This window comes from Thamnophis elegans, chromosome 5, assembly GCF_009769535.1.
Source record: "Thamnophis elegans isolate rThaEle1 chromosome 5, rThaEle1.pri, whole genome shotgun sequence".
Classification (NCBI taxonomy): Eukaryota; Metazoa; Chordata; class Lepidosauria; order Squamata; family Colubridae; genus Thamnophis; species Thamnophis elegans.
In genome coordinates, this window is record NC_045545.1 from 58,213,974 (window position 1) to 58,228,866 (window position 14,893).

Genomic DNA, 14,893 nt, shown 5'->3' on the forward strand with positions numbered 1-14,893 from the left:
TTCTCTATGCAGTACTGTTTGCTAAGGAATATTGGGTTAATATCAATCTTTTGAGTTTGTAATAGGTATCTGGATGGGAAATGTATGAAAATAATTTTGAACTAGATAAGCCTTTGTTCTGGTCCTTCAGCTTGTATTGCAAACAAATAAATTGTGTTTTTTGGCACATCCATTTACTTCTTAAAAAAGAATATTTTAATAAGATGCATCAAGCATTAATGTTGCTGCTACTACTAGCAAGGTAATTTGAAGTTGAAAGAAAATACCCTGCAATGAGCCCATTCAAGCAAAAGACACAACATACCACTTGGGACCATCTTTCAGATACTGGATTATAATGAGTTTTGTCAAAATAATTTCCAGGGATAAATATCCACATATTTTTCCACTTTCATTTCCTGTAAGAAATAACATAGAATAAAGGAAGCTTGGTGGTTTTTTTTTAAAGAAAAGAAATACAAGTTATGTAATCCTGACAAACGAATAAATCCACTCATTTTCTGCCTCATCAGGAAGAATATACTTTGTCAATTTAAGTTGTTCTCCCAATGATTTTAGACTTTTATGGTGCTAGTCACAGCCTCTTGCAAGCAAGGGCAAGCTCAAGGTGCCAAACTGATAACTGCAGCAAAGAATTGTTGCTGTAATGGAGATGTGGGCTGCAAAAATGTGGTTAGCCAGGAGATGGCAATGAAGAATTATTATCACTGTGTTGTCTAGATTTTGGCAGTTCAGATGTTGAAGTCTTACCCAATGTTGAAATAAATGTAGGTCTGTTTGCTTAAAAAAAGGAGAAGAAGAAGTTGAATTACTACAAAACTGCTTATAGAAAGCTAGAGTTCCTTATTGTTTCAGAGAGAGGGGGGAAGGGAGGGAGGGAGAGGGTGGGAGAGTGGAAGGGAGGGAGGGAGGGAGGGAGAGGAGAGGAGAGGAGAGGAGAGGGAGAGAGAGAGAGTAAATAGGTGCAATACCAGTCCTGAGCTCAGAGCATTTCCAGTTCTTTGAAAACCGAATGGTGAATTCATGTCGCTTACAGCAAGCTAACAGTGGATAACTAAGATAATGCTTTGGATCTTGATGAACTTCAATCAGGCCTACCAGTGAGAAGCAAAGGTAAGGATTTCTCCTTAGTTAGTAATGACTTCAGTTTTAATTTCTAAGTAAAAAGAGAGCAAGCACATTCATTCCAAAAAAGATCAGCATTCTGGCATTCCCTGGCAACAATGTCTGTGCCAAAAAGATAAAGGACATTTGTGCTCATTAGAGAAAAACTTATTGGTGTAGAAAGGAAGGAACCCCATAATCTGATAATTAAACCTCAAAAGTTTGCCAGCTCAGTGAGTTAAGTACTGTAACTGGAGTAATAGATCTCCTCTTCGTTGTTCAGAATTACTTAAAGGAATGACTTTTCAATTAGCTGCACTATAAAGACATTGACAGCATGGCATCTGAACAAGGTAAGCTGTTATTGGGTGCTCTGAGAAGAATGCCAGTTAATTCACTTCTGGGTTACCAAATCATTCAAATGTCAGTTACACACATCAAATACTTCAAAACTCATCTTTAAATTTGCCTCAACTATAGACTCTGCAGATCAATTTTGTATAAACAAATATTTTATTATTATTATTACAATTGGCATAGGTAAACTCTAGACAGTTTCCATTTTAGTATAAAATTTAATGCAAAACTGCATTTTCAAACTAGCAAAATGAAAAAAAAGTGATGGTGATCTTTCTTTTTTTACAAGAATGTGTGTGTGTGTGTGTTTGTGTGGTTTTTTATTTATTTGTGCTGATAAATAAAAGGAGACTAGTATAGATCTATTTCAAGCTATTTAGCTCTCATCAGCTAGCCATACCCTTACTGGGATTTGAGAGCTAAATAGCTTGAAATAGATCTATACTAGTCTCCCTTTATTTATTTATCAGCACAAATAAAAAAAACAAATATAACAAAGGCAACAGTAAAAATATTGGGTTTCTGTCGTGATGGACTCTTGTGACGAGCCGATTGATAGTTGATGGAAGCAGTTAGCTTCCTCCCATAATTGGGGCTTACCAGGGGTTGTAAAAATCATATATATATATATATATATATATATATATATATATATATATATATATATATATATATATATATATATATATATATATATATATATATATAAAAATATATACACACACATACATACATACATACACACACACACATACACATACACATACATACATACATACATACATACATATAATGTTTAGAATGGTCTAATAAAAGTATTTCCTGTGGTATATTTCAGACTTCTAATTTCCAATGTGGTTGTCTATATTCTTGGTAGCTCATGCAGTAGCATGGTTGGAAAAGAGATAGAACAATTTATGGTGGCAAAATATCAAGACTAGTGATATCTTTTCCAACTAACCAATTTTATTAAAAGTTATACGTTTTTCTTTAATTTTCTTGTATTTAAATTTATTAGTCATAAAAAGTGCTATCAGATTTCTTCAGATTCAATACCATGGTATAACAAGAGCTTCTTGGGTGAATATATTAGTGTATCCCACATATAGAAAATACAGAACCATTAAAGATCAGGGGTGGGGAAGATTAATAAATCAAATACAATATAATATTGAAAGTAAGAAATGAAATCTTAACTAATTTCTGCCCCTAATTGCTTTTGTAGTAATATGAAATAGGACATGAATTCCTACAGGAATAAAATGACACATCACAAACAATCATAATAGTTCTAAGCAATTACATTTTAGCTGAATATGAATAGCTTATTTAACTTTTATCCAAACATCAGGAATTTTAGCCCAGATGAAAAAGTATGCTGCCACAATAAATTGGAGGTAGTTTAAAAATAAAAAAGGTTTTAGGTACCATCTATAAATCAATTTAAAATATTTTTTCAAAAATATTATAATTAAATAAAAATAATGCATCATGGGGCCACAAGTTTCTACTTCCTGCACTAAAAATATTGTTTAATATAGCAAGGAATTAGGTACAGTATATTGGTTATGAGTGAAATAAAGAGTTGTAACTAAAATTTTCTACAGCTTATAACATAAATCAAACTAAATATAATTGTGGAAAACAACGAGTCCTAATCAAACAAGGGGAATGAAGGGGGAAACAAATTTTTATATGGGCAATTCTATATGGATGTTTTACCTTCCTTCTCTTGACAGTTATATGACGCTGCAACTGTGTTTGGGTGTTGCTATATATTTACTTTTTTTTTTTTTTTTGCAGTTTTATCACAAAACAGAGACATGTTTCTTTGATAGCACTGTTTGGTCGAATTTTTTATTGCTCACATGTCTAGCCTCTATTCTTTTGGAATCATTTTCAACATGTTCTTTTGGCAGACATGGGAACTGATGTCATGTTTCCTTTTTAGATATCAAAACCTAACTGCATATATTGTTAATATGGCATTGCAATGGCAAACTCAAAATTAGGAAATGCTGCAAGAAGGAAACAGTAGAATTTATATTGGTCATTTCATGGTTTCAGCCTCAATACATTCCATGCATGTCCTGGGATATATAATAAGAGGCAACACTCCTACAAGTCAAGTCAAAATTGAACTATTTTCCCCCCATTGAGGTTAGATGCTAGATTTAGGTGATGATGGTAGATAGATACTAGATAGATAGATGATAAATAGATAGATAGATAGATAGATAGATAGATAGATAGATAGATAGATAGATAGATAGATAGATAGATAGATAGATAAAGTAGGCAGACATGTGTGTGTGTGTGCGCGCACACACACACACACACACATTGATGGAAACAAATAAGACACAGCGAGTGATGAAAAATATGTGAGGAATTTAAGTGGAAGAAGACAAAGTAATCTAAATAGAGCAAGGGGATTGCAAAATTAAATTGCCAGAATCAGGGGCCTGGTTTGAGGAAGGACAACAGAAGACTATATTTAGTCTTACGTTTTTTGCAGGGGATATGTGTTCACAACTTATAGATCCTTTGGGACATATATCTCACAGCTTCTTATATCTTTAAAAATATTTCAATTAAAAATGTGCACTAATCACAAAAAACAGAACAGCTTACTCTAAAGTTAGAGGTGAAAGGCCTGTAGCCTGTAGACCGGATGCAGATGTACAATATTGTAAATAGCTTGGTTTGGTTTGGTGGCTGCTGTGATGTGAAATGAAGGATAGCAGAGAAGTAAGTGGTTTTCCTTCTCTGCGGGACTGACAGGAAGTTCTTGCTTCTTACTCAAAGTGGAATTTATATTCAAAGTGGGCAATAATTCAACTCTGCTCTATAGATACAGTGTTGCCCATATTTTTGCAGTAGTATGCAAAAATACTAATGGGCATGTATTGAAAATGCAGCAAATCAGATTATGTTTTTCTGAATTCAGATTTTATAATACCAAACACCTACACTACAGCATTGTGCAAATGAATGAATCTAAAAGGAGAAGGAAGGAGAGGGAGAGGAGGGAAGGTTTGCCATAAAGTGAAATCTGAAATTAACAGAATGAAACCTGCTAAAACCTATATTTAGAATATTTTAAAATGCCTGTGGTCTTCTGTAATGTTTAATGTAATCTATTCAATATGAAAGTCAAACTGCATGCAACGTTATTCATATTATTTATTGATTTGATTGATTGATTGATTTTATTATATTTATATGCCGACCTTTTCCCCCGAAGGGGACTCAGGGCGGCTCACAATTCAAATCGAGGAAGGGGGGTACAGACAAAAAAATAAAAGACGAAACATAACAATACATAATTTAAAAACACACAACAGTCATACCATTCGAGACGGGGCAAAAAGCTCTTTAGCCCCAGGCCTGTCGGAACAGCCAGGTTTTAAGGGCTTTGCGGAAGGCCTGGAGGGTGGTGATAGTTCTGCATCCTGTGTCTTATTTCTTTTTAACAAATAGCCAGCTTGGGGGTTAGTGAGTCAGAATTGGTTGAAAGTAAAAGAGAAGGTAAGCCAAATCAGCCTCATTAAACTTCTAACTGCATGGTGCTTTAGGGGGTAAAAAAACCTTAATTTAAAAGCCAAACAACAAATGAAGTTCATGCAACAGTTATTTCACCGGTTCCATGGAATATTTTACTTTTCAGTGAAGAGAGGATTTTCTGTAAATCACCAGCTGCTTTTAAAACGATATTCAATTTTTAAAAACAATGTAAGGGAGAAAATATGTTTAGTGCTCACATGGAAATTTTAATCCTTTGCTTTCACGTATATTATGTATTTTTGCATCTGCATTGAATTATGGTTAGATAATATAAATGTTTCAATCATCAATCATCATCCTCCACATGCATTTTGTAGTGATTTGCTTAATTCCCAATAGGCAAAGCCTCTTCAAGACAAAGAAATCATCTTGCACACTGTCAAATCTACATAGATGTGAGGCTTAATTTTTTAAAAAATGTTTCCTGGAAGGCAAAACTTGTCCGTATCATATAGAACCTACTGAATCTAATATTTGAATTCTGTAGATGGCTCTGAATCAAATACTGATTGTTCTTTACTCCTTTTTCTGACTATTCCTTCTTTGTCATTGTGATATATCACATAAGTACATTTGTTGTTATGTTTCATCTTCTTCCCTTCCATTTTCTTCCTTTGTGCCTTTGTTCCTTTAGCTATCTCTATTATGCAGATGATGAGAGTTGTAGTTAAACATGTGTATAGCTTGTACCAGATGAGATCATTCTGTCCCTTTGTTGTGTAAATTTCGGTGTGCAGAAAAAATGGCACATACTTACTCTTAATTTCACTGCTGCCTTTACGTGTCATACGAGTTCTGCCCTGTATATGTTTATTTATAGCATTAATGGCCTTCTTTTTCAAAATATTTTCCTAAAACTGGCTTTGAATACCATTTCAAATCCATTTTTAAACAATATTGTTTAAAATCCAAATCAACATTATCTATCTATCTATCTATCTATCTATCTATCTATCTATCTATCTATCTATCTATCTATCATCAACATGAGAAATAATTCAAATGATGAAGTGATATTGAAAAAATAAGTATTTCCAAAGATGCATTTAAGAAACAATGATTTTTAAAATGTAAGCATCTTAATGACATGCTCTTTGGACATACTATGAAAAGACATAGCTTCATAGAGAAGGCTATAAGTCTTGAAAAGGTGAAAGGAAAGGAAAGGAAAGGAAAGGTGAGTAGAAGCAAGGTGATGGAATCAATTGCAGTGGTGATGAGAGCATCATTAGAAGATCCATTAGACCATGCAAGGGACAGTTTGTCATGGAGAAAATCCATCTATATAGGTGCTAAAAATCAATACAATCTTGATTTTTTTAAATAAATTAATTAATGTTTAAATTGTTGATATTCAATTACTATTCATGTGTATCTTCCTTGGTTGCCATTGCTTTAAGATTCTTAAATGGATCTCAATTGACGATACTAACTTTTAAGAGTGTTAATTTATGAGCAGATGGTTTTTTGCTGTCTGAATTCCAAGTTGTAAAATACTAATCAAAACTGACCTCTCAAATTGGATTTGGGAGTAAAGAACTGTCAGCATAGATCCCATGAAACCGGTAAGATATTCCTAGTGAATTATTCCAGTTAATATTGGTTCCCACATTTCGACCAATCCAAGGTGCCATATAGTTAGATCTAGTACACAGTTGCCATTAGCTTATAACAGAAAACCAGAGTTGGAAATGACCCTGAAGGTCTTCTATACAATACAATACAATAGCAGAGTTGGAAGGGACCTTGGAGGTCTTCTAGTCCTGCAAGGTCCCTGCCTAGGCAGGAAACCTGCCTAGACAGAAAATCTTATACCATTTCAGATAAATGGCTATCCAACATCTTCTAAAGACCTCCAGTGTTGGGGCATTGACAACTTCTGGAGGCAAGCTGTTCCACTGTTTAATTGTTCTATCTCTCAGGAAATTTCTCCTCAGTTCTAAGTTGCTTCTCTCCTTGATTAGTTTCCACCCATTGCTTCTTGTTCTACCCTCAGGTGCCTTGGAAAATAGTTTGACTCCCTCTTCTTTGTGGCAACCCCTGAGATATTGGAACACTATTATCATGTCTCCCTTAGTCCATCTTTTCATTAAACTAGACATACCCAGTTCCTACAACCGTTCTTCATATGTTTTAGTCTCCAGTCCCCTAATCATCTTTGTTGCTCTTCTCTGCACTCTTTCTAGAGTCTCCACATCTTTTCTATATCATGACGACCAAAACTGAATGCAGTATTCCAAGTGTGGCCTTACATAGGCATTATAAAGTGGTATTAACACTTCACATGATCTTGATTCTATCCCTCTGCTTATGCAGCCTAGACCTATGTTGGCTTTTTTGGCAGCTGCTGCACACTGCTGGCTCATATTTAAATGGTTGTCCACTAGGACTCGTCCCTCTCACAGTTACTACTATTGAGCAAGGTACCACCTCAGGGATGGGTTTCAAAAATTGTTCGAACCTACTCTGTGGGCGTGGCCTCCTTTGTGGGAGTGGCTTGCTGCCCATGTGACCGGATGGGAGTGGCTTGCCACCCATGTGACCGGATGGGAGTGGCCTGCCACCCATGTGACCTGGTGGGAGTGGCCAAGACGATGTTATTACTAGATATTACTAATTACTAGATATTATTAATATTACTAGATCATTATTAATGCATAGATAACTGTGGGACATTACACACCCACCCACACCCACAAACTATGACAGTGCTAGGAAAACACCAAAAAAATAACCCCCCCCCCCAAAAAAAAAGACTGCCAATGAAACCAGTTTTTTTTTCCTAAGCCTAAGAACAGGAAAGACAAAGTCACTGGAATAAAAACCATCAAGGCAATGTGGAAAATTATAAAGGACAGGCACTCACAGAACCATCAACCACCTCAGAATTACCTAAACAAGGAGGGTGAAACACACTGCCTTGCAACAAACCTGGCCTGCCCATAGAAAAGCAGCCACTTTGAGACACATAAACCTGGTCTAAACACTTAAAAGCAACATATTGCATCACAAATAAAACATTTGCAAAAAGGAATCACATTTCTTGTAATAAACATTCTATAAACAATAAATAAATAAAAATTCCCTAAACTAATTAAAAACTACCACGTTCAGAGAACACCAAAGGACCCCACAGTCCTCTCCCTCCTTATCTTTTACTTTTTTGTTCTAACTTTCTCCTCCTCCCCCACCCAACCCCACTCCCTTCTAGCACTGATGATGTTACCAAACTAGGAGTGCTGGAGAGGAGCTCTCACAGGGCGAAGAGCTTCCCGCTACAGGCAGAATTTATCTGCAGCCGTAAATGACTGCAAGCAGCAGCTTCAGTCACCTGCTCGCAGCTGACAGTTGCGTTTGGGAGCGGAGGTGGTGGCAGCAGAAGTGGGCACAGACGGGATGTCCCCGCTTGCTGAGTAGAACGAGGCGGCGGGGATGCGTTGTTTCAAGGTGCCCCAAGCGCCGGCTCCTCTGAGTGTAGTCCATTCCCCCTCCCAAGAAGACCGTTTTCTTTTTAAAAACGCCTCTGCAGACGATCTTGAAAACCTGCGAGGTTGCTTTGGGAGGAGGAAGACAGGCACCAGTCACCCACCCCATCTCTGGTTGCCTGCAGCCTCAGAAGCTTCCAAAACTTCACAGTAAAAGCAATTAAGAACTTCTCTCGCTCGTGAAATTTTCTTTATTGTGCAAACGCTTGCTTTAAGGCTGCAGGAACCCAGGGAGGGGGGCAGGGGGAAATGCTGCCCATCTGTCCCCTTCCAAAGCAACCTTGCAGGTTTTCAAGATCATCCGGAGAGGCGTTTTTTAAAAAGAAAATCCTGAAAAGCCACAAGATTTGGAGAGATGGGAAGCTGGTCTTTTTTTGGGGGGGGGGGGAATCCCCAGAACCAGGAGCGCAGCCCATTCTCCCTCCCAAGAAGACTGTTTTCTTTTTAAAAACACCTCTGCAGACGATCTTGAAAACCTGCGAGGCATTCCCCTACCCCATTCCTGGTTGCCTGTAGCCTTGGGAGCTTCCGAAACTTCACAGTAAAAGCAATTAAGAACTTCTCTCACTCGTGAGATTTTCTTTACTGTGCAAATGCTTGCTTTAAGGCTGCAGGCACCCAGGGAGGGGGGCAGGGGGAAATGCTGCCCATCTGTCCCCTTCCAAAGCAACCTTGCAGGTTTTCAAGATCATCCGGAGAGGCGTTTTTTAAAAAGAACATCCTGAAAAGCCACAAGATTTGGAGAGATGGGAAGCTGGTCTTTTTTGGGGGGGGAATCCCCAGAACCAGGAGCGCAGCCCATTCCCCCTCCCAAGAAGACCGTTTTCTTTTTAAAAACGCCTCTGCAGACGATCTTGAAAACCTGTGAGGCATTCCCCCACCCCATTCCTGGTTGCCTGCAGCCTTGGAAGCTTCCACAGAGAAGCTTCTGCAGAGGCGTTTTTAAAAAGAAAACGGTCTTCTTGGGAGGGGGAATGGGCTGCACTCCTGGTTCTTGGGATTCCCCCCCCCCCAAAAAAGACCAGCTTCCCATCTCTCCAAATCCTTTTCAGGATTTTCTTTTTAAAAAACGCCTCTCTGCAGAGGCGTTTTTAAAAAGAAAACGGTCTTCTTGGGAGCGGGAATGCGCTGCACTCAGAGGAGCGGGTTGCGCTTCTGGTTCTGGGGATTCCCCCCTCCCCATCTCTCTAAATCCTTTTCAGGATTTTCTTTTTAAAAAACACCTCTCCGGATGATCTTGAAAACCTGCAAGGTTGCTTTGGAAGAGGTTGCTTTGGAAGAGGTTGCTTTGGAAGAGGTTGCTTTGGAAGAGGTTGCTTTGGAAGAGGTTGCTTTGGAAGAGGTTGCTTTGGGAGGGGGAAGATAGGCAGCATTCCCCCACCCCATCTCTGGTTGCCTGCAGCTTCGGAAGCTTCTGCAACTTCACAGTAAAAGCAATTAAGAATTTCTCTCGCTCGTGAGATTTTCTTTACTGTGCAAAGGCTTGCTTTAAAACTGCAGGCTCCCGGGGAGGGGGGCAGGGGGAATGCTGCCCATCTGTCCCCTTCCAAAGCAACCTTGCAGGTTTTCAAGATCATCCGCAGAGGCGTTTTTTAAAAAGAAAAACCCTGCAGGCACCCAGCGACAGGGGCTAGGAGCTAGGAACCCGGAAGTTAATTACTTCCGGGTTCACTGACGAACCAGTTCGCAAGAACCAGTGCGAACCGGGAGGAACCCACCCCTGTACCACCTATACTGTACCTGTGCATTTCGTTTTCCTTACCTAAATGTAGAACCTTACTCTTTTCACCATTGAATTTCATTTTATTAGATAGTGCCCAATGTTCAAGTTTGTCAAGATCCTTCTGTATCTTTAGCCTATCTTCTGGAGTGTTGGCTATTCCTGCCAGCTTAGTGTCATCTGCAAATCTGATGAGTTCCACCTTTATTCCGTCATCCAAATCATTGATGAAGATGTTGAAGAGTACTGGGCCTTAAACAGAATCTTGGAGTACTCCTTTGCATACTTCCCTGCATGTAGATGTATTTCCATTGAGGACTACATGTTGAGTGTGGTTGGTCAGCCATTTACGAATCCATCTGGTGGTGATGCTGTCTAACCCACATTTTTCTATTTTATCTAGTAGTGGAGTATGATCTACTTATCAAATGCCTTACTGAAATCCAAGTAAACTATATTGATGGCATTCCTCTGGTCCACTAATTTTGTCACTTTGTCAAAGAATGCAATAAGATTAGTCTGGCATGATCTGTTTTTGACAAACCCATGTTGGCTTTTGGCTATTACTTTGTTTACTTCTAGGTGTTCGCTAATTTGTTGCTTGATTATCTTTTCCAGAATCTTTCCTGGTATTGAGGTCAGGTTGATAGATCTGTAGTTTCCTGGATTTATTTTTTTTCCTTTTTTGAAGATGCGAACCACATCAGCTCTTTTCTAGTCCTCTGGCAGTTCCCCGGTGCTCCAGGATCTCTGAAAGATATAGTTCAGTAGTTCTGAGAACTCATCTGCCAGTTCCTTCAGAACCCTGGGGTGTAATCCGTCCGGTCCTGGTTATTTGAACTCGTCTAGGGTAGACAGGTGCTGACTTACCATTTTCTTCCCTATTTCAATTTGTGTTCCTAATCTGATTTTTGTGCTGCTGTTTTTGATAGGTTGGACTGTTTTATCCCTTTGAGTAAAAACAGATGCAAAAAAGTTAAATAGTTCTGCTTTCTCCCTGTTGCTTGTCACCTTCTTGCCACTTTCTGCCAGCAATGGACCAATTGTTTCCTTAACCTTTTTCTTGTTTTCAACATGTTGGAAGAAGCTTTTTTTATTTTTTACTTTTGTGGCAAGACTTTCTTCATTGTGAAGTGAGCTTTCCTCACTTCATCATTACAGGCTCGGGCTATTTGCTGATATTCTGCCTTAGTTATGTCCTCTCTTTCCCCTTTTTATACTTATTTTTTTTCAATTTGTCAGAGAGTTCTTTATGCCGCCATGCTGGTTTCTTTTGGGAGCTGTTATTTTTCTTCTTCATTGGTATTGTGCTAGACTGGGCTTTTGTAAACTCAATTTTAAAAAATTCCCAAGCTTCTTGAGTTGTTTTCCCCTTGAGGATTCTCATCCATGGAATTCTTCCTAAGCTCACGGTGGATCATATCTTGGTACTCCACCATTTAGTACAAAAATACACATATAAAAAAAATCCTCTTGGATTTTAAACAGGCCTTTGATTCAATATCCAGGATCACCCTCTGGAAGAAATTAAAATGCACCACTATCGATAAATGCCTCCTCTTCCTCATACAAAAATTGTATGCCAATTCCACCCTGAAAGTGAGGTGCAATCCCCAAGGGAGTTTAGCCGGCTCAGTAAGGGTACAAAATGGGGTATGGCAGGGATGCATCCTGTCCCCCTCCCTCTTCAACTTCTATATTAATCCCCTGATTGATCTCTTACAGAACCCTGATTTCCATCCTCCTAACCTAGCACAATGCAAAGTGCCAATTCTCTTATGATGATGCGGCTATCATTTCACAAATCCCCATAGGACTGAAGAGAACAATTAGAGCAACACTCAGCTATTGCAGGCAAAAAAAGCTGGTCCTTAACTTCCATAAATAAAAAAAAATAGTTTTTGCTAAAAGACCAAGCCAATACTCCTGGCAAATAGAAGGATATAGTTTGGAACAGGTTATAACATTTAAATATCTTGGTGTGGTTTTCCACTCGCTAAGGACATGGAAGGCACACCTGGATCACACATTGCAAGTAGCCATTAGGTCCTCAAATGCAATCAAACATTTCTTTTATACAGGTGGAGGTCAGTTAATACCTGCTGCCTTAAAACTTTTTGAGGCCAAAACATTGGCACAAATTCTTTACAGGGCACAATCAGGAATCCTTGCAAAGAGAGACTTGCTAGAAACCATACAAACTAAATTCCTGCGAGCCATCTTAGCCGCACCCAATGGAACTCCAAATGCCCAGTTAAGAATTGAGACAGGCCTGCCTCAAATTCAAGTAAGAGCCTGGAAGATGATGGTCATTTATTGGCTTAAAATGCATTTCTTTCCAGAGGGACTGTCCCCACTAGTGTTGACTGACAATTCTCCATCCCCCTGGAAACAGGCAATTGATCACAAGCTCTCACCATTATTCTTAATGTCCCTAGGCTTTGAGCAAGCAAAGGAAGTAGTAATTAATAGAAGGAGGGAAATTCAAAGAGAGTTCAAAGAAGAACTAAATAGGTTGCCTCTCCACAGTAGGGACAGAATTAAACAGGGCGTGTGGGAATCGCAAGATATCTAAATGACCTGATCTCCCCAAAATAAGAATAGCTTTCTTCAGAGCCAGATTTAACATTCTTCCTTCAGCACTCCTCCAGGGCAGGTATAAGAGAACACCTATAGCAGAACGCGTTTGTATATGTGGTAAAGGAGAAGTGGAAGATAATTCACATGTTCTATTACATTGCGAGCTATACAGAGTTTGTAGGTGTGCACATATTCTCCCCTTATTAGAGAGATTGCCAGGGAGGGCAGACCATTTTTATCTAGGCTTTCTCCTCCAGGACACTAACCCAGTTACCACGTATGCAGTGGCAAAGTTCTGTGCTGCTGCAATGTCCATAATAAAAAAATTGACTACAGAAGTATAGTACCATCTTGTACCAATTATCTGGACATACCTTTAACAATCTTTGGACCATTATGTTATTATCCACTTTTAATGTCAATACTTTTTAATTAGATTTTAATGTTAGTATTTTTTAACATAGTGTAAAAACTAATGTGTATTGCTGGTCTTTGACCGTAATAAAGATTTTACTTACTTTACTCCCAAGCTCTCTCTAAGTTTATTGAAATTAGCTTTCTTAAAGTCCAAGACTCTAGTTTGACTTTGTTCTACTACTTGTGTTTGCATAATGTTGAATTCCAATATTGCATGGTCACTTGCCCCCAGGGTTCCTGTGCTGTACAACACCTTCTATCATTTCCTTTCTGTTAGTGAGTATTAAGTCCAATATGGCTGATCCACTTGTTCTCTTCTCTACTTTTTGGGAAACAAAGTTGTCTGCTAGGTTCGTTAGGAACCTGTTGGATCTTCAACTTGGTGCAGTTTGTTTCACAGTTGATGTCAGGGTAGTTAAAATTTCCCATTACTATTGTGGTATGCTTCCTACATACCTTAGTTAGCTGACTAGCAAAAAGTTCATCTACTTCCTCTGCTTGGTTGGGTGGCCTGTAGTATAGACCTATGGCAATGTCATTCCCTCCCCCTCAACCTTTAATATTGACCCAAATGCATTCAAGGTAGTTCTTTCTCAACATTGTTGTGCTCTATTTCTGTAGAGAAGTAATTATTTCTTATATATACTGCAACTCCACCTCCTCTTTTATTTGGTCTATTTCTTTTAAATAATTTAAATCCTTCTAGCTGTCCTAGTCCAACCCTTTTTTCAAGCAGAAAACCCTATATCATAAATAAGGTTATGGAAAATATGGTAAATAAATATATTTACTTATGCTTACTTCAATAAATGCTTATTCTATGTTAAATGCTGTTATTCATTAAAATACAAAAGAAGGCCCATTAAAATTTTGTGAATATACAGGCTGTTCACATTATGTTTTTCCAATCACCATTCTTAGAATTTCCACAAAGACTGCCTGCTTAGTCCAAGCCCAGGAAGATCTTATAGGTGAATAGTTGGAGGTGAATAGAAATAGTACGGCAGAGAGGATGTTTTTCAAAGAGTGTTGAATTTTAATGAAAAAAGAGGAACTTTTTAAAAAACTACTTTTCATTTAAACACACAGACCAGTGAGGTAATGCCACAACAGTGGCACTTTTTCTTTTGAATTAATTGTGTTGCAATCTACCTATGGCACTCAACTGTACTGTAAACATAGAGGAAAATAGTAAGTAAAAAAATAAATGTGCTTTCAGATTAGTGGCAGTTTTTAGAGGTCAGATATTATAACTTTAGCAACAGCTTTTAGAGTTCAGATATATATGCTTTCTTCAAAGCATATACTACAGTGGTGGGATTCAGCCAGTTTGCACCACTTTGGGAGAACCGGTTGTTAACTTTCTGAGGAGTTTAGTGAACTGGTTGTTGGAAGAAATCATTAGGGCAGAGAACCATTTGTGAAATTATTTGAATCCCACCACTGGTATACTGTATATAAATATAGAACACTTTGGAATGATTCTACCATGTTTAATCAAGTAGATTTTAAAAAGTGGGGGATACAAAAAATAAATTATAGTGTGAAGTAATGGTCAGTTGAAAACTGTGTTTTATCTATTCATTGTAGCATTTGTTTCTGAAAATTTTGTCATCAGAAATTACTATACACTAAATTTTTGAAGAGATAACAAAAATCACTT

General features: G+C 38.0%; 1 protein-coding gene across 4 annotated transcripts in view; it reads left to right on the plus strand.

The window, feature by feature from the left end:
- The first annotated feature begins 968 nt into the window (after positions 1–968).
- The window catches only part of TRAF3IP3 (TRAF3 interacting protein 3), a 37,275-nt gene continuing 23,350 nt past the window's right edge, over positions 969–14,893 (plus strand). For all 4 annotated transcript variants that reach the window (XM_032217292.1, XM_032217291.1, XM_032217293.1 and 1 more), the window contains exon 1: positions 969–1,113. The gene's annotated coding sequence lies outside the window, so the exon portion shown is untranslated. The remainder of the gene's footprint in view (positions 1,114–14,893) is intronic.